The sequence below is a fragment of the Rhinopithecus roxellana genome, chromosome 14 (assembly GCF_007565055.1).
Source record: "Rhinopithecus roxellana isolate Shanxi Qingling chromosome 14, ASM756505v1, whole genome shotgun sequence".
In the NCBI taxonomy this organism is placed as follows: domain Eukaryota; kingdom Metazoa; phylum Chordata; class Mammalia; order Primates; family Cercopithecidae; genus Rhinopithecus; species Rhinopithecus roxellana.
Genome location: NC_044562.1, coordinates 68,769,645 through 68,791,128, shown reverse-complemented (window position 1 = coordinate 68,791,128; position 21,484 = coordinate 68,769,645). Strand labels below are relative to the sequence as shown.

General features: G+C 39.9%; 1 protein-coding gene across 2 annotated transcripts in view; it reads right to left on the bottom strand.

The window, feature by feature from the left end:
- Nucleotides 1-12,643, bottom strand: part of SESTD1 (SEC14 and spectrin domain containing 1) — a 154,091-nt gene extending 141,448 nt beyond the window's left edge. Inside the window, exon 1 of one of the 2 annotated variants that reach the window (XM_030916783.1) lies at nucleotides 12,340-12,643. The gene's annotated coding sequence lies outside the window, so the exon portion shown is untranslated. Of the gene's footprint in view, nucleotides 1-12,098; nucleotides 12,113-12,339 lie in introns of those variants that run through there. The other variant, XM_030916785.1, reaches the window with a different exon arrangement.
- Between the last annotated feature and the right edge of the window lie 8,841 nt (nucleotides 12,644-21,484).

The window sequence follows — 21,484 nt, the reverse complement described above, 5'->3', positions numbered from 1 at the left end:
CTCAAATGACATTTTAACAGAAACTGTATGTTCAGAAAAGAATTAAACTGTAGTACAAGTGTTGTCAACTGCTTAATTCAGAGACCCTAACGCATCCACTCGCTCTATTTCTAATCTTGGAGTTCTTAGGTATTTTGAAAGTAAATGGGATACAAATCCTAAATTATAAAGTAGTAGTGGCTTACACCTCACCACAACTCAAGATGCGTATCTGGTTAGCTGCCTGTCCTACTGGGGGAAATCTCTGGAATAGAGTTTTCATCTGGCTGTGAGTAAAGGTAATTGAAGATCTAGTAAAAACTGTAAAAATCCCTGTTTGTCTTCTGAGCTGCCTTTAAGCTCCCCTTTCTCTCATCTTTCAAGTTCTCTATAGCATCCTTTCTATCTCCTGCCTCAGGAGTCCACTATCTTCCACCTTCCTCTATCAAATCAGAAAAAGATTTAAACAAGGACTGAACTGTCTTTTTAAATGCTTGTCTTGCACTTCAAGGCAGCTAAGAGGTATTTTTACCTTTTGGTTTGACTTGGTTAAATTGAGGAAGTAGGGGCTTTATTTGTTTTTTATTTTGCTGGGTCCACTAGAAAAATTGTTTCAGTACAAATACCACATCTGGGAGAATTTGGCCCAAAAAGTTAATAGTTGACCTCTCTTTTGTCCCTGCCACACCACTCTTTTAAACTTAATTATTCAGAACCCAAGACTCAAGTTGCAAAGATCCAGATGTTATTTTCATAGTGTCTACTTCCCTCCCCTGGTTTGATACCCCTTTCCTTATTTCAGCATGGTGACCATTTTTGTGTATCTTCCTCCCTTCCAACCCCCAGGAATCTGTTCATCTGTTCTCACATCCCAAAGTTCTTACAGCCTCCATCCTGTGAGGAGTAAATGAACTATAAAAGTCTGGGGAGAAAAGAGGCATAAAATACATAGGTGGTTAGGCTGACCTCACAGACTTCTAAACATAAAACTCAAACATGGGAAAAGAGCAAACGACCACCACCACTACTACTCCCATCCAGCTGACAAAAAGTAAGATTCAACACTTTTGTTTTTTAGAGTGTATGTCTTAAAATAAATCACCAGTACTTCTTAAAACTTCCATTAAAAAAATAAAATAAAATAAAAATCCTCGGAAAAACTGTCAAGAGGAGACTAAGGAGAAATGACAACTAAATGCAATCTTGTTTTCTGGATGGTTCCTGAAACAGAAAAAGAACTTTAATGGAAAAACTGGTGATATCCAAAGCAAGTCTCCAGTTAACAGTAACATACTGATGCCGGTTTCTTAGTTTTGACAAATGAACCACAGTAGGATACTGTCAGTGGAAACCGAAACTGGGTGAGGTGTATATGGGGACGTTGTACTATTCTGCAACTGTTCTGCAAATCCAAAATTATTCTTAAACAAAAAGTATATTTAAAAATAGAAAAGATGAAAGCTTTTAATGTAATTTTCCAAGAAGTAAAAAAAGTAAGGTACAGAACACTATGTGATATAGAAGAAGCAATATAGGAATAGGTACTGAAGTATCGTTTGTATAAAAAGGATGGGAAACCATATGCACATACATAAAATATTTCTGGAAGAATACATAAGAATCTGATGACACGGACTTTGTGGAGGAGAGAACTCAGCAGTTGAGTAGGAATGAAAGGAAGAATTTTTAATGTGTCCTCTTACACCTTTTAAATTTAGAGGGCAGGCACAGTGGCTCACATCTGTAACCCCAGCACTTTAGCAGGCTGAAGCAAGCGGATCTGCTTGAGCTCAGGAGTTGGAGACCAGCGCAGGCAACATGGCAAAACCCTGACTCTATTTTTGTATATAAAATAGAAAATATAAAAAATACAAAATAGAATATATAAAAAATACAAAAATTAGCCAGGTGTGGTGGCACACACCTGTAGTCCCAGCTACTCAGGAGGCTGAGGCAGGAGGATCACCCGAGCCCAGAAGTTTGAGGGTGCAGAGAACCCTGACTGCACCACTGTACTTCAGCCTGGGTGGCAGAGACAGATCTTGTCTCAAAAATAAATAATAAATAAAAAATAAAATTTGAAACATATTAATGTATTACCTATTCAAAAAATAATTAACTTTTAAATAAAAAGGATGACCAGGAGCTGAACTAAGACAAAGACTATGGAAATAATGTAGAGGATTAATGAGAAAAAAAAAAATTTAGGAGTTAAAAAAGAAAATCTCATCTACTCCATCTATCCATTAAGGCTTCCTACATCCCCTTCCTCACTTTTTCCACCAACCTCATTTCTCCTTAATGCACTACAGACTTTGTATTCCAGCTGAACCAATCTGACTGCTAATTCCAGAGTCACCAGCATTTTTCCCCAAATTCACATCTCTCCCCGCAAAACCTAACTTTAAACTTAAAAGCCACCCACCTATGTGCTATTTAGCATTCTGAATATTCTATCTATACCAGGGACAGCAAATACAGGCACTAACGCCATCACTACGCCTACTCATAACAATAAACACTGCTCAATGATCACAGTATCCTTTCCCACTAAATCTAGAAGCTATGTCCAACTAACTTCTCAACGCAGTCTTCCAGGCAGTCTTCACTATCAATTAAAGCTAGCCCATGAAATAAAACATACTTGCCATATCTAGTCCCTACTATATTAATCTGTTTGCCTCGATACATTTGCCACGGATTTTATGTATATCTACATGCATATCTCACTTTAATACACTTTGCTTTATTGTGCTTTGCAGATACTATATTTTTTATAGATTGAAGGTTGGTGGTAATCCTAAGTGGAGCAAGTCTGTCAGCTCATTTTTCCAACAGCATGTGTTCACTTTGTGTTTCTGTGTCACATGTTGGTAATTCTCACAATATTTCAAGCTTTTTCATTATTATTATATCTGTTATGGTGATCTGTGATCAGTGATCTTTGATGTTAATTGTTTGGGGGCACCATGAATCACACCCATATAAGACGACGAACTTCATCAATACATACCATGTATATTCTGGCTGCTCCACTAACTGGGGGTTCTCCTGTCTCTCTCCTTCTCCTCAGGGCTCTCTATCCCAGGAGACACAATAATATTGAAATTAGGCCAATCAATAATCCTACAATGGCCTCTAAATATTAAAGTGAAACGAGGAGTCACATTTCTCACTTTAAATGAAAAGCTAGAAATGATTAAGCTTACTGAGGAAGGTATGTCTTTAGACAAGAGAGGTCAAAAGCTAGGTCTCTAGTGACAGTTAGTCAAGCTGTAAATTCTAAGGTAAAGTTCTTGAAGGAAAGTAAAAGTGCCGCTCCAGAAAACATACCAATGATAAGAAAGTGAAACAGCCACATTGTTAATATGGAGAAAGGTCCAGCAGTCTGGATAGAAGACCAAACCAGTCATAACATTCCCTTAAGCCAAAGCCTAATTCAGAGCAAGACACTAGTTCTAGTCAATTCTATGAAGGCTGAGAGGTGAGGAAGCTCCAGAACCCAAGTTTGAAGCTAGTAGGAGTTGGTTCATGAGGTTTAAGGAAAGAAGTCATCTCCATAACATAAATGTACAAGATGAAGCAGCAAGTGTTGATGTAGAAGCTGCAGGACGTTATCAAAAAAATCTAGCTAAGATAACTGATGAAGGTGGCTACACTAAACAACAGATTTTCAAAGTAGATGAAACAGCCTTCTATTAGACAAAGATGTCATCTAGGACTTTCACAGCAAGAGAGAAGTAAAATGGCTTCAAAATTTCAAAGGACAGGCTGACTCTCGTTAGGGGTTAATGCAGCTGGTGACCTTAAGTGAAAGCCGATGCTCGTTTACCATTTTGAACAGACTGAAATCTACTCAGCCTGTTCTCTACAAATGGAATAACAAAGCCTGAATAATAGCATAAGTGCTTACAGCATGGTTTACTGAATCTTTTAAGCCTACTATTAAGACCTGCTGCTCAGACAAAAAAAAAAAAAAAAAGATTCCTTTCAAAATATAACTGTTCATTGGCAATGCACCCGGTCATCCAAGAACTCTGATGGAGATGTACAAGGAGATTAATGTTTCCATACCTGCTGACACAAAAGTCATTCTGTAACGCATGGATCAAGGAGTAATTTTGACTTTCAAGTCTTATTATTTTAGAAATACATTTCAAAGGCTATAGCTGCCATAGATAGTGATTTATCTGATGGATTTGGGCAAATTGAGAACATTCTAGAAAAGATTCACCAATCTAGACTCCATTAAGAACATCTGTGATTCATGGAAGGAGGTCAGAATATACTGACATGAACAGGAGTTTGGAAGAAGTTGATCCCAGCTTCCATGGATAACTTTAAGGGGTTCAAAATTTCATGGAGGAAGTAACTGCAGATGTGGCAGAAACAACAAGAGAACTAGAATTAGAAGTGGAGCCTGCAGATGTGACTGAATTGCTGCAATCTCATGATAAAACTTTAACAGATGGGGCCAGGCGCAGTGTCTTATTCATGTAATCCCAGCACTTTGGGAGGCTGAGGCGGGTGGATCACGAGGTCAGGAGATGGAGACCAACCTGGCTAACACAGTGAAACCCCGTCTCTACTCAAAATACAAAAAATTCATCGGGCGTGGTGGCAGAAGCCTATAGTCCCAGCTACCTGGGAAGCTGCGACAGGAGAATCACTCAAACCTGGGAGGGAGAGGTTACACTGGGTCAAGATCGTGCCACTGAACTCCAGCCTAGGCAACAGAGTGAGACTCCATCTCAAAAAAAAAAAAAAAAAAAAACTTTAACAGATGGGGAATCGCTTTTTATGGAGGAGCAAAGAAAGTAGTTTCTTGAGATGGAATCTACTCCTAGTGAACGTGCCATAAGCATTGTTCAAATGACAACAAAGGATTTAGAATGTTACATACACTTAGTTGAAAATGCAGTGGCAGGGTTTGAGAGGACTGACTCAAATTGTGAAAGTTCTACTGTGGCTCAAATGCTACCACACAGCATCTCATGCCACAGAGAAATCTTTCATGAGAAGAGTCCATCAACGTGGACTCTTCTAATGAAGTGGCATACTTCATTATTGGGTGTTTTTTTTTTTTCAATTTTATTTAAAATCAGGACACATCTCATTCTATGTCATAGAATAAGGGAGTCTATCTTGAACCTATTCTGGTTCAGGGGGCTGCCCTTATGAAAAAAAAAAAAAAGAAAAGAAAGCAAGGAAGTAATTACCATAGCTACCCCAAACTTCAAGCAACTACCATCCTGATCAGTCAGTAGCTATAAACATTAACGCCAGACCTTCCACCAGCAAAAAATTACAACTCACTTAGGCTCAGAGGATTCGTAGCATTGTTAAGCAATAAAGTATTTTTAAATGAAGATATATAGAGATCATTTTTAGATATAATTCTATTACACACTTTGTAAACTACAGTGTGAACATAACTTTTATATGCACTGAGAAACAAAAAACTTGTATGACTTGCTTTGAGATATTTGCTTTACTGTGGTGGTCTGAAACTGAACTGGCAATACCTTAGGGGTATGCCTTTATTTGTATATACCCCATTTTGTTCTGAAAAGGGTTAAAGACACAATAAATGCACTATAACAAGTCAACAAATTAAAAATAAATGCAAAGAATAGAGAAAAGAACCAAAAACAGTGCCAAGAAAAAGGCTAAAAATTGTATAATATAAAAACCTATTTACGTGTTCTGCAGTGGGCCACAAATCTAGTTCTGGCTTTCTAGCAGCCATAACAAAAAGGAAAACTCAGGCAATCTAAGAGATACACAGAGAAGTACTCAGAAGGGGAGCTACCCTTGGTAGTTAAATCAAACAGTAATTTTATATAGCAATGATCAAAATATATGAGACACATAACCACCAGTCTTCAAAGGGATAGATGTTTCTCATATTGTCCCTCAGGAGAGACCTATGACACCTTACCAAAGTCCAATGTGGCAAAATTGATTTTACAAAGACAAGACACAAGCTTTAAGAGCTCTTTATTCTTTTACTCAGTTTCTTCCTTCATTGCCTCCCTAATTGATTATAAACTCTTTGAAAACAAGAACCATGTTTTCTAATTCTTACATATAGCTCCAAAGTATTTTGTATTCTGCAGAAAAGAAGCAATGTCAGTGAGAATTTACACAGTGCAATTCAAGCTTTTTCTGATAAAAATTATCTAACCTAAACACAGTAATTCCCACTTATACTACAAAAATATGCTAACTGAAGCCCCAATAGATAGAATTCCTAAACTTTCTAAACTATTACTGAATGACAATTCAATTTGTGATCTCTCAACAGCATTTTGTTTCATATATCCCTAGCATAAAGCATGCAAAGATACCAAATCAATATCACTGAACCTGATCAAATAAAATGAAACTCATAAGCAAAAGCTTTGGCAATACCTAGTAAAGGAAAGACAATATTACTATCTTTCAAGAATATAATCAATAGGTCTTTACAAACCAGCTGACAAAGGCAGGTTCATTTTCTAAATGACTCTGCAAATCTACTAGAAGGCAATGAATTATAATCAGATTATTTCTTTCCAAGAATGTGCAGTTTCTGCATATGCCAAGCTGCTGAAGAACTGTACTTCTCAGCTGTCACACAAACCCGCACGTGCGCGCGCGCGCACACACACACACACACACACACACACCACTATCAAACCAGCTCTGACCACTAACTTACTAATTTACTTCTCTGCTTTACTTGGTCAAACTGAAAATGAAATTAGGAGTAGGTAATAAATTATTTAGATAAGGTGATTATGAGAAAATGAAGTATCATCTTAAATTACTACTCTTAAGCATTGGCATTGGGACACATTAACAATCCTCTATTTGTATTTTATTAATGGAAGTCATTAATAAGTAAGTAGTCTCATCCAACACTGCTTTGTTTATTCATACACTTAATATTTCAGTTTATAGTAGGTTCCCCCCTTGGTATTCCCTGTATATAGGGGCATGCCCTATCATCCCGGGAGTGAATAGTTGTAATGAGCCAAAGAATAGTACCAGGACTGGGGGAGTCCACCAAGTAGACCTTGGAAAATCCAATTCCTGCACCTTTGTTTCTTTATCTATTAGAAAGGGAAAATGGAAATCATCTCTATCTGACAGGATTATTGGAAAAATTAAATGAGATAAGATGGGTAGTTCTCTAGCCTTTTTTTTTTTTTTTTTTTGAGACAAAGTCTCACTCTGTCACCCAGGCTGGAGTGCAGTGGCGTGATCTCGGCTCACTGCAACCTCCACCTCCCGGGTTCAAGCAATTTTCTGCCTCAGCCTCCTGAGTAGCTGGGATTACAGGCGTCCGCCACCACACCCGGCTAATTTTTGTATTTTTAGTAGAGACAGGGTTTCACCATCTTGGCCAGGCTGGTCTTGAACTCTTGACCTTGTGATCCACCCGCCTCAGCCTCCCAAAGTCCTGGGATTATAGGTGTGAGCCACCGTGCCCGCCTTAGTTCTCTAGCTTTTTTATAGATAAGGAAAACAGAAGAAGCTAAGCACTTAGGTGACTCATCCACAGCCAATGGCTAATAAACATAGGACAGAACAAAACTCTGACTTAGGGCTTTATGTTCTTTCCACCTCACTAAGCAACCGTAAAATAGTAAAACTCAACATCTCAGGTTTGTTACTGTTGGGTACTCACTACATGCAAAGAAAAAAATTAACTATTTTGAACATCTACTGCATGCTAGAAACTAATCTCTTTCTTCTTAACTGCCCTATAAAAGAAGGTGTTATCTCATGTTACTGAGAAATTAACTTGTCCAGTCACAACGCTAACAAGTGACAACACAAGATTAATCCAGATCTGTTTTGTTAATGATTTTCCCTACTATCCTTCTTAAAGAGTGTATTTAGATACCAATGTCTACCAGAATCAAATCGCAAATGGCCTGTGAATTTTTATAGATCCTTCTGATTTATTAGTGGAAACTGTCCCTAGCTCCACCATCCTATCTACTTAAATCTGTTCCTATTAGGTTAAAGCATAATTACAATAACTGTAGTAACAAATTTACATTTGTATAGCATGTTACAGTTTATTACATTTATCCATTTTGTTAGATGCAACTACTGAGGCGTTTCATATATTAGCTCACATATCATTTAATATTTCAAAACTCTTATGAGGTAGGAATTATTGCCATTTTACAAATAAGAAAATGGGCCAGGTGCAATGGCTCATGTCTGTAATCTCAGCATTTGAGAAGGCCAAGGTAGGCAGACTGCTTGAGCTCAGGAGTTTGAGACCAGCCTTGGCAACACCAAGAAACCTCACCTCTACAAAAAATGCAAAAATTAGCTGCACATGGTGGCACATGCCTGTAGTCTCAGTCACTTGGGAAGCTGAGGTAGGTGAATCACTTGAGCCCAGGCAGTTGAGGTTGCAGTGAGGTGTGATCACGCCACTGCACTCCAGCCTGGGCAACAGAGCGAGACTCTGTCTCAAAAGGAAAAAAAAAAATTAGAAAGGTCATCTCAGATCTCTCTCTGCCCCCAAAGTTGTCAGACAATTTCTAGTAAACATTTAAAGGGCAGATATTTTAAACTGTTCCAGAGCACAGAAAAAAGTGAAAAGTTTCCTAACCATTCTTAATCCTGGCTTCATCCTGACACCAAAGCCAGGCATGGATAGCAAACTTAAATGAAAACATAATATTAGATTTATCCTTTGTAATTATATATGCAAAAGTTTAACATATTTTAGTGAAAAACAAAGGAATACGTATAGTATAATCCCATTTGTAAAAGAAAAAACATTGTGAATAGCAACATGTCTTTATGTACGGTAGAATATGAAAATGTATATTTATACATAAATACACACATAAATACAAAGATACAGGTTTGGAAATATACACCTCAAACTGTTAACAGCGGTTTCTCTTAAGACGGAAGTGGTCTTATGAGTGAAGAAGGGTAAAGGACAAAGTGAAGGGAGATTTTCAGCTTTTACTCTCTATATATACATATATACTATTCAAATTCTGAAACGGTGGGTTCTAGGATCAGCTATGCCATTAAGAAGCTGTTACTAGGTTGAATTATTCTGACTCTGTCTCCCCGTTGGAAATGTGGAAAGCAGACCTACCTTATTATGATAGTAGAAAAGGAATTTATTTGAAAATGCATAATAAAATCTGACGAATATGTGGCAGTGTGGCCACAACACCTTATTTTTTGTTATTGTTTGGTTTTTTTTATTTTTCCCTCACTTTGTCACTGATCAGCCAGACATTCACAAACACAATTGAACTTCTGTATGCCTCATTGAGTGCAGGAAGTAGAGTCAGAAGACCTGAGTTTACATTCAGACTTTGCAACTTATTAACTATAAGGTTAAAAAAACAAGTAAATGATTAAACTTCTTTGTACTTTAATTTCCTGGCAGTAAAATAGGAATAAACCTACTTTACAGCACCATTTAAAAGACTGAATGAGAAAATGATACACGAATGACCAATAAAAACATGAAAAGATGAAATACAAATGAAAATCACAATGCAGTATCACTTCACAGCCACTAGGATGGCTATCGTCAAAAAGACAAACATTAAGTGTTGGCAAGGATGTGGAGACAATGGAATCCTCATACATTGCTAGAAGGGATGTAAAACAGCGCAGCAGCTATGGAAAACAGTCTAGCAGATCCTCACAAAGTTAAACAGAATTACCATATAACCCAGCAATTACACATCTAGGTATACATTCAAGAAAACTGAAAGCATATATACCATACAAAAACTTGTAAATGAGTATCCACAACATTATTCATTATGGCCAAAAAGTAGAAACAACCCAAATGCCCATCAATTGAAGATTGGACAAACAAAATGTGGCACAGCCATACAACAAAATAATATTCTGCCATAAAAGGTATGCAGTATTGATATATGGTATAACATGAATAAACCCTGAAAGCATAACGCTAAGTGAAAGACACAAAAGGCCACGTATTATGATTCTATTCACACGAAATGTCCAAAATAGGCAAATCCATAGAGACATAAAGTAAATTAGTGGTTGTCAAATATGGGGGAGGGGGAATAGTAACAAAAGCTACCAGGTACAAGGTTCTTTTTTGGGTAATAATGTTCTTGGGCTAGTGTTGACATTTGCACAATTTTGTGAATATATTAAAACTACTAAATTGTATACTTGAAAAAAGTGAATTCTATGGCATATGAATTACATCTCAAAGAAAACGATTATAAATATTTAAGTCTCTGCTTTTTCTTTTTTGTTTTTTTTTTTTTTTGAGACAACGTCTGGCTGTCACCCAGGATGGAATGGTCCAGTCGTGGCTCACTTCTCTGCTTGCTGCTTTTTATTAGTGAATATTCTACTTTCCTCAAGAGGTTGTTCATGTTGCTTGTAACAGCTTTAAAAGATCTTTGAAGTTAGCTACTATACAGATTAATGGTATTTTTAATAAAGTAAAACTACTATAACAGAGAAACTTTCTAAAAATCGGATTAGTTTGGTATAATTTCATTTTTTCAAAAGAAATGTCATCAATATCAAGTTCATTTTTAGAGAGTGGAAAAGCTTCAACAAGTCATTATAAAATACATTTTTTAAAAAGGTCAAAATGCAATACTTTGTTTTCTTAATTAGTGGACATTTCATTTTCAGATACATCATTAGATTACCTGTTTAAAATGTCATTAAATGCCTAGCAATCAACTAAAACCCAAGTAGATGCAACTTCGTGACCTCTACTTACAACTTTCTACATTCTGCATTCTGTTGTCAGATTCCCAGTCCATTACTAGCTTCTAATCTCTTACATCAATTATTCCATTCAATTCTCACTCACAGGGGCTAAAATGTTTGGTAAACGCAATCAATTCATTTTTCTAATGCTGGGGAACTTTAGAGTGGGCCCAATTTTTAAGGTTAAATTTAGTCCAGAATGTTTGAATAGTCAACAAAACGATTTCCTGGAATTTGGAACATAAAAACAGCCTATAGAGTTGTGAAATGCTTTCTAGGTCCTTCGGGAATTTTTTCATGTATTTAATTATGGGGCAAAGTATTACGTATAAAAGCTTCCTGGTCCTAGAACAAAGACGTATTTTACTGCTCAAAGCTAAAGGAATTAGTACTGTCACACTAAAATAGCATACCAATGAAACCAGCTAGGTATTGGCATAACCCAAGGCATGTAAACAAAGATAAAGTGCACCTTATTATGCATTCTTCCTTGGGGGAAAAATTTTCACATTAAGAAAATAAGATTTAGCCAGCCAAAATAGAAAAAATATATAGATATATGTGTGTCTGTGTATGTAGGTATGTATAAGGATTAGGATTTTGAGTAGCAATTTCAATTTGATGGTTTGCCAAGCTATGCTGGGATACATGGTGGGCATGCTTGACACAGGCAAAATGTGAAGCAAGAGACGACCTGTCAAACAGCTGCTATCTAGTTACTCCCTCCGCAGCACTTCCAACTTCTCCCGCGATGTCTGTGTATGAAAGATGTCAAAGCACCAAGAAAACCAAGGGGGATATCAGAGCAACAGCCAAGTCCAAACCGTGCATCCAGGGTGAAATGTCACCCGTACCCTCCAGAGCTGATCAGACTGCGGCTCTTTTCTAGCATGAGTCTACCTAAAATAGAAAAACACACAACCACGGACCCTGGCCAACCCGCTCTCTCCTCCCCTTTGTGACTCTCCCAAATGCTGGAGGGATGTTAACCTCCGGCAGGCCCGTGGAAGCCAAGCCCCGCGACCTGAGGAGGCGTCCAGGAGCCTCAGCACAGCCCTTGGGGCCTCGAGTCCGTGTCCCCCACCCACCCGACAGGGCCGGTCACCGGTCACACAAAGGAGCCAGCCGCGAGGGCTGGACGTGGGGACTCGCCCCAGAGCCGGGAGCCACATCTGGTTCCTGCACGCTGGCAAAAGAGACCCGCTGGAAAAGAAGGATTAACGCCCAAACCTGTTGCACAATTCGGGCCCCTTTCACCCAGAAATGAACAAGGGCGCTCAAGAACGGAAAAGCGCGCGGCCCGGTCTCTGAGGGCCGCGGCCGCACCCGGCAGACGGCGCGGAGGCAAAGGCGGCCCGCGGGGCTCCTACCTCGGGCGCTTTGTCTGCGGCGGTGGGGGCGGCCAGGGCGCTGGGAGCGGAGGGGTGGCGGGGCGGGGGCTCCCCTCCTTCACTGCGCAGCCCCTCCGCCCCGCGGCCCGCGCGGGGGAAGAAAGCCGGGCCGGCTGCCGTCGCCGTCGCCGCCGCCGCCGCCGCGCCACCGCTGCACCGGCCACCCGGCCGCGGGGCCTGCGCGCTTCTCCCGCCCAGGCCGAGGGGCGGCCACACTCACCTGGCTGGCGCTGACGCTAGCGGCCGGCGGCTCAGGGTCGTTGGGGAAGACACGGGAACGCTAGCGAGGTGCGGGCGGAGGCGGAGGGCGCGGCGGGAGGAAGGCGGGCTGGGGGCGGAGCGGGCCCGGGCGGCAGCAGCGGCGGCGGCGGCGGCGGCGGCGGCTCCAGTCACTCGCGGCAAATCGCGTCCCGGCCCCTCCGTGCGTCAGGCGGGGAGCGGGGGCGCGGGTGCGGGTGCCCCGGCGACCTCTCGGCACCCGCGGCCCAAGCCGCGTCCGCGCGACCCCGCGCACGCCCGGGTGACGGCGGTACAGCGACCCAGCCCGGCGCGGGAAGGGGGAAGCAGGCGGGGCGGGGTGGGGCGGGGCGTCCAACCGGGCCTGGGGCTGAGGGCTGGGCGCGAGCGGGACTCTGGCGATCCCGGACAGACCCTGCCGTCCCCACCCCTAGTCGAGGCCCAGGCTCCCCAGGCGGGAGGCAGTCTGGGAAAGTGGAAGGGTCCCTAGACCTGAAGTCGGAAATTTGGGCTTCAGAGAGGGCCCGTTACTTGACACCTTGGCAGGTCATTTATTTCCTCTCGCCTCATCCTGGAGTTCGAAGGTTCGAGTACAAGGTCTCCAAGAGCTGCTCCCAAGTACACACTGCCAAGGCGTGGTGTGGCTGAAGGATGAAGGTGGATGAAAGGGAAAGTGTTGCTGTGAGGAAGGGCTGGATTCAGGGCATTTGTTTTGCTTTGAGGATCTTTCCATTGGACAGTCCAAAATTAATCCACAAATGGGGCTCCCTGATAATGGCTACTTCCCCATTTTTACCAACCTAGTTATTTTTCTCCAAATATACTGACTTAAGAGTCCTTGTTCTCATTTTATTGCGCAAATCATTTTTATGTCATTTCCTGAATTCAGTTCAAAAGAGTCATCAGCAAATTCGCACCGGATCAGAGCAGCTGTGTGGTCCCAATTTCAAGACTTCCATATTATTCACTCAGCCACTCACTTCAGTATCACCTAATTCCATTGATAAAATCTTGCCATTCCGACAACTAAGCAACCAAATTTCTCTCCACTAAAGTTTTCTGACTTAAAATCCCATGGATTAATTATTCTTAATTCTGTGAATATCAGTCTGTCTCCATGACTTCCACCTCTTTGCCACTCTTTAGTTCAAGTCTTTAATTTCACTGCTGCTTCAGTTCCACATAACTGCCAGAGAGAATGCTCCAAAAAGACAGAGCTGAGCATGCGATGTCCCTCTTTGAAATCATTCAGAGTCTCTCCACGTGGTTGAATCAGAGTCAAACCTATTATCATGGTTTACAAAGCCATTTAAAATCTGATCTCTTGACCTCCTTGGCTCCAGCTTCTACTCCTAGCATATCTACGTATCACACAAATTCAACAGGCTTTGTCTTTGTGCCCTTGTAGTTTTCCCCCACCTGAAATCTATCCCTCATTTAACCAGTTGAACTCCTATTATCCTTCAAGATAATGAAGATAGTGCATTCCTTCCTCCTTGGAATCTTTCCTGCAATCATCTCCTTTCACCACATCTGCATCCTTACCCCACACACTTACAATGAATTAAATACTTTTTCTCTCTGCTTTCATAAAATCATCTATCTACAGTATTCCCTATGATAATATTTAGTACTTGCTTTTTTCCTGTTGCTTTGCTTGGTGGCCTTTTCTTCCTAGACCATGGGTTCCTTAAAAGGACAGGGATTTTGTCTAGTTCATTTTTTGCTCCCCAGAACATAGCACAGTGCTCAGCACAAAGAAGGTTCTCTTTAACTGTTTGCTGAAGTGTTGGAATAATTTTCCATTCCAACAAATAGATGTTAAGCGTCTACTCAACGAGAAGAAAATACAGCGAAGTCCACAGTCCCTGCCTTTTTTAGCCTTCCGTGGTATTCTGTTTTTCCCTTCTCTACTATGTGGTGTTCTCTGCTTATCATTTAAAACTCACTCCAACTACCATTCACATTCTTTGCTTATCCTAATAAAACAAGAGCATGCCAAGCAATCCATTATAGTAATTCACAAAATATCCCTGCCCTTCCTCTTTCCATATTTCTGGTTCCACATTGTATTACCTACGTGTTAGATGAGAAGTAACTGCTATAATGGAAAAAATATTAAACTGTAAATTCAGGGAATGAAATTTGGACTCCATGTTTTCCAGTAACTACTGAATGAACTTAGCTCAATCACTTATAGTCATGAGGCTTCAATTCTGGAGTTTCTTTGGCTCTATGATTCGCATTTGTTTTTAATATTTTGTTATAAAGGTAAATATATATATATATGCTAGATTCTTGCAAACTAGCTATCCAGCATATGTTTGAACTCCAAGTGATAGGAAATCATTCATGACCTCACAACAGTGTTCATTTTTAAACAGTCCTGCTAATTTCTATGTTCAACTGAAGTGTGTCTCTGTTTACATTTGGTAGGTAGCTGCAGTCTTGGTAGAAACACCACTGGATTTAAACTCCAAAGAAGTGTGGTCAAATCCTGGGTTTATAACTTCCTAATTGTGTGACCTTGGAAAAGCACAAAACTGCTCCAAGTATGAGTTTGCTCCATTCTAAAAGGATAAAATGATAATAGCACCTTAAATCATTATTATAAATATGAATGCAATGTGTATGAATGTGTCCAGTGAATCTGAACCTAGTACTAACATTGTTTAATACAGAACAGCATGGTTCCCCTTCCTTAGGCAGCCTTGTAAACATTTGAAGTCAACAGTCACAATGTGTGCCTTCCCCACCCACTTTTTATTCACATCCCATTCATCTCCATGTGCGTTTATCTAAACATTCTCCAGTGCCTCTTAAAATGTGGCACCTAGAACTGAATCCAATCTTCCAAGTATAAAGAAAGAAGTAGAGGAGTACAATTTTCTGCATTCTAATGATGAGATTTCAAAATTCAGTTTGATATCACATTATTTTTCTACCACCCCATACTGTTCATAAATATCATGTCATTGCCAACTAAAAACAGGCAAAAATTACCCCCAAATCTTTAAGTCTTTAGCATACATACAGCTATAAAACCATATCTTCTCCAACCTGTATTTTGCAATTTGTTTTGGAAACTGTGCAGATCTTTGCATTTATTCCTCTTAAATATCACTTTGGAAGTTATGTGCAGAAGCCCCTGCCAACTAGAAATCAATGTGAAATGAGAGTAACATTTTAAAAACATTAAAGGGTGGAGAAAAAGAATCCAAAGGCACCTCAAGCAACAAGTTTCTAAATTCTTAATTTCTCCTCTACTACTTATCTTAGATTGATAAAAATAATAATAATAATAAATATTATTATTATTATTTTAGAGGGAGTCTCACTCTGTTGCCCAGGTTGGAGTGCAGCAGCACGATCTCGGCTCACTGCAACCTCTGCCTCCCAGGTTCAAGCAATCCTCCTGCCTCAGCCTCCTGAGTAGCTGGGACTACAAGCACATGCCACCTCACCCGGCTAATTTGTGTATTTTTAGTAGAGTCGGGGTTTCACCATGTTGGCCAGGCTGGTCTCGAACTCTTGACCTTGTGATCCACCCACCTCAGCCTCTCAAAGTGCTGGGATTACAGGCATGAAACACCGCACTTGGCCTAATTTATTTATTTTTAAGAGATGAAGTCTTCCTATATTGACAAGGCTAGTCTCAAAGTCAAGGCCTCAAGCAATTCTCCCACCTTAACCTCCCGAGTAGCTGGAACTATGGGAGTGATCTACCATACTAGCAAGTATTTTTTTTTAAGCCACATTTGAATGTCATCTAAAATTAGATAACTTTCCATACTCATCTTGTTTTATTTATATCATAAATTAATAGTGAAAACACCTTCTATGAGCATGTTCCATACATTGTTTGCTTGAACCACTAAAGAATTCTCAATCTGTCTCAGACAGACTGGTATTGTTACTGCCAATTTCCTGAAACTCAGCTCGGTTAGGTAATTTGCTACACAGTCATCCTGCAGCAAAGTTGGCTTGGAGAAACTGCCCCTCCTCCAGCCCTTGCTGAAGGGTGGGCCCAGGCAAGACTCTTGTACTGTGTGTGTAATCCCTGAATCACTGTTGATTGCCCCTGGGTGGGCACTGACCTAGACACAGACAAGTCATACTCATTCAAAAAATGACCTGGGGGGAAAAAATTAGTCCAAAAAAAAAAAAAAAAAAAAACCCTGATCCAATCAGGCAATCAATTAGGGAAGCTGAAATCCAGAAGGAGTCACAGAGGGTGTCCGTGGGCAGGAACGGCCCTGACAGATCACCAGTGAGAAGAAGCTACTGTCTACCAAACAATGACTGAGCAGAAAATATCCATTCATATATTCATTCAACAAGTATTGATTAAGTGTCTCCTGTGATTTAAGTACTGGGGATACAGTATGGACAAAATACATAAAAATTCTGCCTCATGAATCTTACATTCTGGTGGGTGAGACAGGCAATAAACGCAAAATAAGTAAATCAAATTGTGCATTAGAAGGTGATAAGTGCTGGATAAAAATAATGCAGGGAAGGGGACTAGAGAGTGCTGGGGTTTAGGGTACAATTTTTACTATCAGAGAAAGCCTTGCTAAGAAGGTGAAGTCACAGGTAAGGCTTGAAGGATCCATGGCAGTGAGGCTGTGGAAAAGAAGGTAGGGGAGAAGCTGAGGGAGCCAGCTAGAGGCTGGGTCATCGCGCAGCAGGCACCAAGATAACGAGCCACAACATCAAACTATACACAGAGCAGGACATTGACAATCTACCTGGGAGCTTTTCCCCCAGGTCAACTAGACCAGAAACTTTGTAGATGGGACCTCAAAAGTCTGTATTTTTAAATACTCCTGAGATGATTGAGACATTCCACAAGGATGAGAATCCCTGCTCTTACGAAAAGACTACAAACTCCCACTCATGCCTCGGGTTCTGAATACCCGTTAAATTCTGTCTTCCAGAATGCACAATTTAATTTGCATTCCTCTCCTCTTAGGGTCTATATTAGTCCATTCTCACACTGCTAGATAGATAATACCTGAGACTGGGTAATTTATAAACAAAGGAGGTTTAATTGACTCACAGTTCCATATGGCTGTGGTGGCCTCAGGAAACTTACAATCACAGTGGAAGGGGAAGCAGACATGTCTTACATGGTGTCAGACAAGAGAAGAGTGAGCATGTGTGAGCTCAGGAAAACCTACCATTTATAAAATCATCAAATCTCGTGAGCATTCACTCACTATCATGAGAACAGCATGGGGAAAACCATGCCCATAATCCAATCACTTCCCTCCCTTAACATGTGGGGATTACAATTCAAGATGAGATTTGGGTGGAGACACAGAGCCAAACTATATCAGGGTCTTTGATTGTTCAACTTTTCTGTTGTTCATGGAACACTTGATTTCATGGCTGAGATTTCATAGGTATTCTTTATAAACTAAATGAAAAGAAACCAAACCCCAACACCCTAATCCCCAAAGTACCATGATTGAGTTCTATATCTTGCAACCACAATCACCTAACATACCAAAGTCACAAAGCCATGAGAGGTGATGCCAAAACTGTAGCACTGGGTTGGTGTTCTTCATCCCATAACTCATATGTTTAGGGGCAGAACAAAAACGGAAATTTGGGGCTATTTGTTTAACATTTCAAAATAAATTTTTGAAAATTGTTGACATATAAAGGTATATAACATTTATTTTAATGTACATTTAATACGTTATTGAATTTTAAGAAAAATGTTTAGTAATATCACAAATAAATTAATCTGAGTGTCCAATTTATCAGTTTTGACTGATTTGACCTTTTAATTCCCAGCTCAAAATTTGTCTTTCACTGAAGCAGTTAAAAAGATCTTGTATTTAAAAAGAAAAAAACAAACTTTCATGATTCTGAAATTGTACAAATGACATTTTTAAGTATTTTTGTTTTAATTTTAGTCTCCTGTTAGTTCATTATCTAGGCCAATGTATTTTGAGTCCTTTAGGTCAGCCATCCCCAAACTTATTGGCTCCAGGGACCAGATTCATGGAGGACAATTTTTTTTCCATGGGATGAGGTGATGGGGGATGGTTGTGAGATGAAACTGTTCCACCTCAAATCATCAGGCACTAGATTCTCATTGGAGTGTGCACCCTAGATCCCTCGCATGTGCAGTTCACAACAGGGTTCGTGCTCCTCTCAGAATCTGATGTCGCCACTATCTGACCAGAGGCAGAGTTCAGGTGGTAATGCTTGCTGGCCAGCCACTCACCTCCTGCTAGGCACCCAGTTCCTAACAAGCCACAGACCAGTACCTGTCCACAGCCCAGGGGTTGGGGACCCTTGCTTCAGGCAACAGAACCTTTTCTAAGACCAAGAGAGTTTGCATTCACTTGGTCAGGTGGTTTTCTTCCCCCTAATCACAGTTTCATGAAATGTTTTTGGTAAACTGTCCAAAGGAATAAATAAAGAGCAGTGTTTGATTTTCTTTTTGTAAAATCCGCAAAACTGTTTTTTAACAGAACTGATTTTCTTTCCTAGTTGTAAAATTAGGGTCTTAAAACTGGAAGACACCCATCTATTCCATCCTCTTTTCCCTGAGACGCAGAGAAGTTAAGCAACATACCCAGCTCTAGAGTTGGTTAACAAAATATTAAACACTATAATTCAGGCCTCTTGACTACTCATTGATATAAGCCTTGGAAAGTATTAGAATATTTGCAGTATTATCTGTATGTGTGCAGTACATAGATGTAGTGCATAATTTAGGCAAAATACAAGTTTATGTCTTAAGCATTAAATGTGCTTTAAAAGTATTGTGAATTATAAAAAATGAAATAGTATTTCAGACAAGGGAAAAGCTTCTAATTTCAGTGATCAATTTACTGTCACTCTTAATTAATATAAACTTTCTGAGAGAGGTCAACAAAGGAGGCCAAGTGAAAAGCAAACTGTTCAGGCAAATCATTTTAAATGCTCCTGGCAATATACAATGTATTACATAATGGAATACAGTAAACAGGCTATGCCAATTTTTATAGTTCTCTTCAATCAATTATTTTCCATAAGAACCATTAAATGCTACAATATATGCCCAAATGAGCGTTCCTGAGTCAGAACTCTTTGGTTGCAAGTGCCAAAGCCAATTTGCACTGTATCGAGGTGGAGGTATGATGGCTTTTCTGGATTAATACTGAGGTAACTCAGAGCATTGAAGGAAGAACTGCATTTCTGGGGACTTCAGAGGCCAGCATCAGAGACCCTAGCAAAGTCAGCATCTTTCTTTTTGCCCCTTCTATCAAATCTGTTCCTCTCGGACTTGTCTTCAATCTGTCCAACAGGAAATCAGACTACAAGGAGCAGAGGCCCAAACAGCACAGGCTGTACATACATCCCCCAGCTTGAATAGCTCAGGCAGAAAAATATAAGGAGTGGTTGATATTTTGTGTCAGGTGAAACTTCAAACACTGTGGCCAGTAGAACAAGATTGGTCTGGCATGTGGGGAGCTGAGTATCCTAACTGGCAGCTCTAATCTTGGGAGAAAGTTTACCCCAAAGAAGATGAGGCATTACCGAAGAAGGAGAGAAAGGGATACCAGGCAGATTAAAAAAAAATAGATATTCATTGCAAGATGTGTGCTTTTCAAAGCCTCACGCTGGAAAGGTGATTTTTGTGAAATATTTTATTACCCACTCAAATGTTAAAATTATAATGTAAATTACTTCTAGTCTCATCATTTTATATTAAAAACCTATACTCAATTACACTTTTCTGGTTTGTGAATGTTCCTTTAAAATCCTAGCCTAGAAAAAATCCTTCAATTTATTCATGATGATGGTAGAAAAACACAATTTTGCTTGATCAGAACATTTTTACTTATTACTTGCATTAGAAAATTTGAATCTAAAAATACGTTATTCAGAGCTAAAGAAATAAAAACACTTGATTGTCAAATTCAATCTGCATAGTGAAATATTCAGATCTCATTGGAGAAATATTAGTTAAGTTACAGAGAAAGCTCTTTGGTTTCTGTTACATCATATTTCAATATAGGGCTGGGTCCTAGATATTAGTAAGATGGAAAAGAATGTTAAAAACAAGCTTGGTCCAAGTCATAAGCTTCTCCTTTGTTTTTCTAATGTGTGCCAGTTATCAGATTGAATACAAAGGTCAATATTTATCTTAGCCATCAAGTAATGTGTTCTGCCCTGGACTCTTTAACACTCTGGGCCAGAGACTAAAGTGTTTTCCTCATAGCTTCAATTCTCTGGTGGTCAGAAATGGTTCTCTTGTTTATCTACAGTTTTTTTTTTTTTGTTTGTTTTTTTAAGATCCCGTGTTTTTGGACAAAATAGGGACAAACCACATTTAAAAATAATCTCCACCCATGCCCAGGCTCCCTCCACTCTGTCACTCTTTCCAGCTGCACTGGAGAGGTGTGTACAACTCTTCTGCAATGAGCAGCTGAATGGCAGCTCATGAGAAGTCCCATTGCCTAAAGTCGGAGGAGGCACTAGCAACACAGAGCAGAGTTGATTTGGTTGTGGGATAAAGTGGAAAATGGAAAGAATTGCCTTTTGTATCAGTCTAACTTTTCCTCTCCTTCTGAATAAAACATTATTGTGTAACAAAGGGCTTTTAAACAATTTCTTTCTTTTTTAAGTTGGCGATTTGACAAATACAGATTGTGTCATCCTGGGTTAAAGCCACTTCTTAGGGTGTGGAGTTACTTGATTCCGGCACTGTGGATCAGTGTGCTCAAAACATCTGATACCAGCTAGTTTTATGCCTCATTAATACTGTCTTAGATTTAGGGGGGAAAAGGAATGAAGAGTACGTTTCTCTTTGGGGTCTTGAAGAAGGAGAGCCACCGAGTTAAACATTTTACTTAGTTAACCATTTTATAATGAAATCATAACTTTTTGTATAAAAAAGGTAGACAACCCATGAATATATTCTACCATCATTTCTAATAATGGAAAAAATTGTCATCTAGACTTCTTCACTTAAAGTACAGTAGCAAATTTGGAGCAGGAGCTATTGCTGCTATTTAGCTTCCCCTCCTGTCTACCAATCCTGGGTGTCTTGTCTGTACAGAAACTGTGCCTCGATGCTTCCAAGCAAGAGTATCCGACTCTGGAAGTGTTTAGAGATTCTG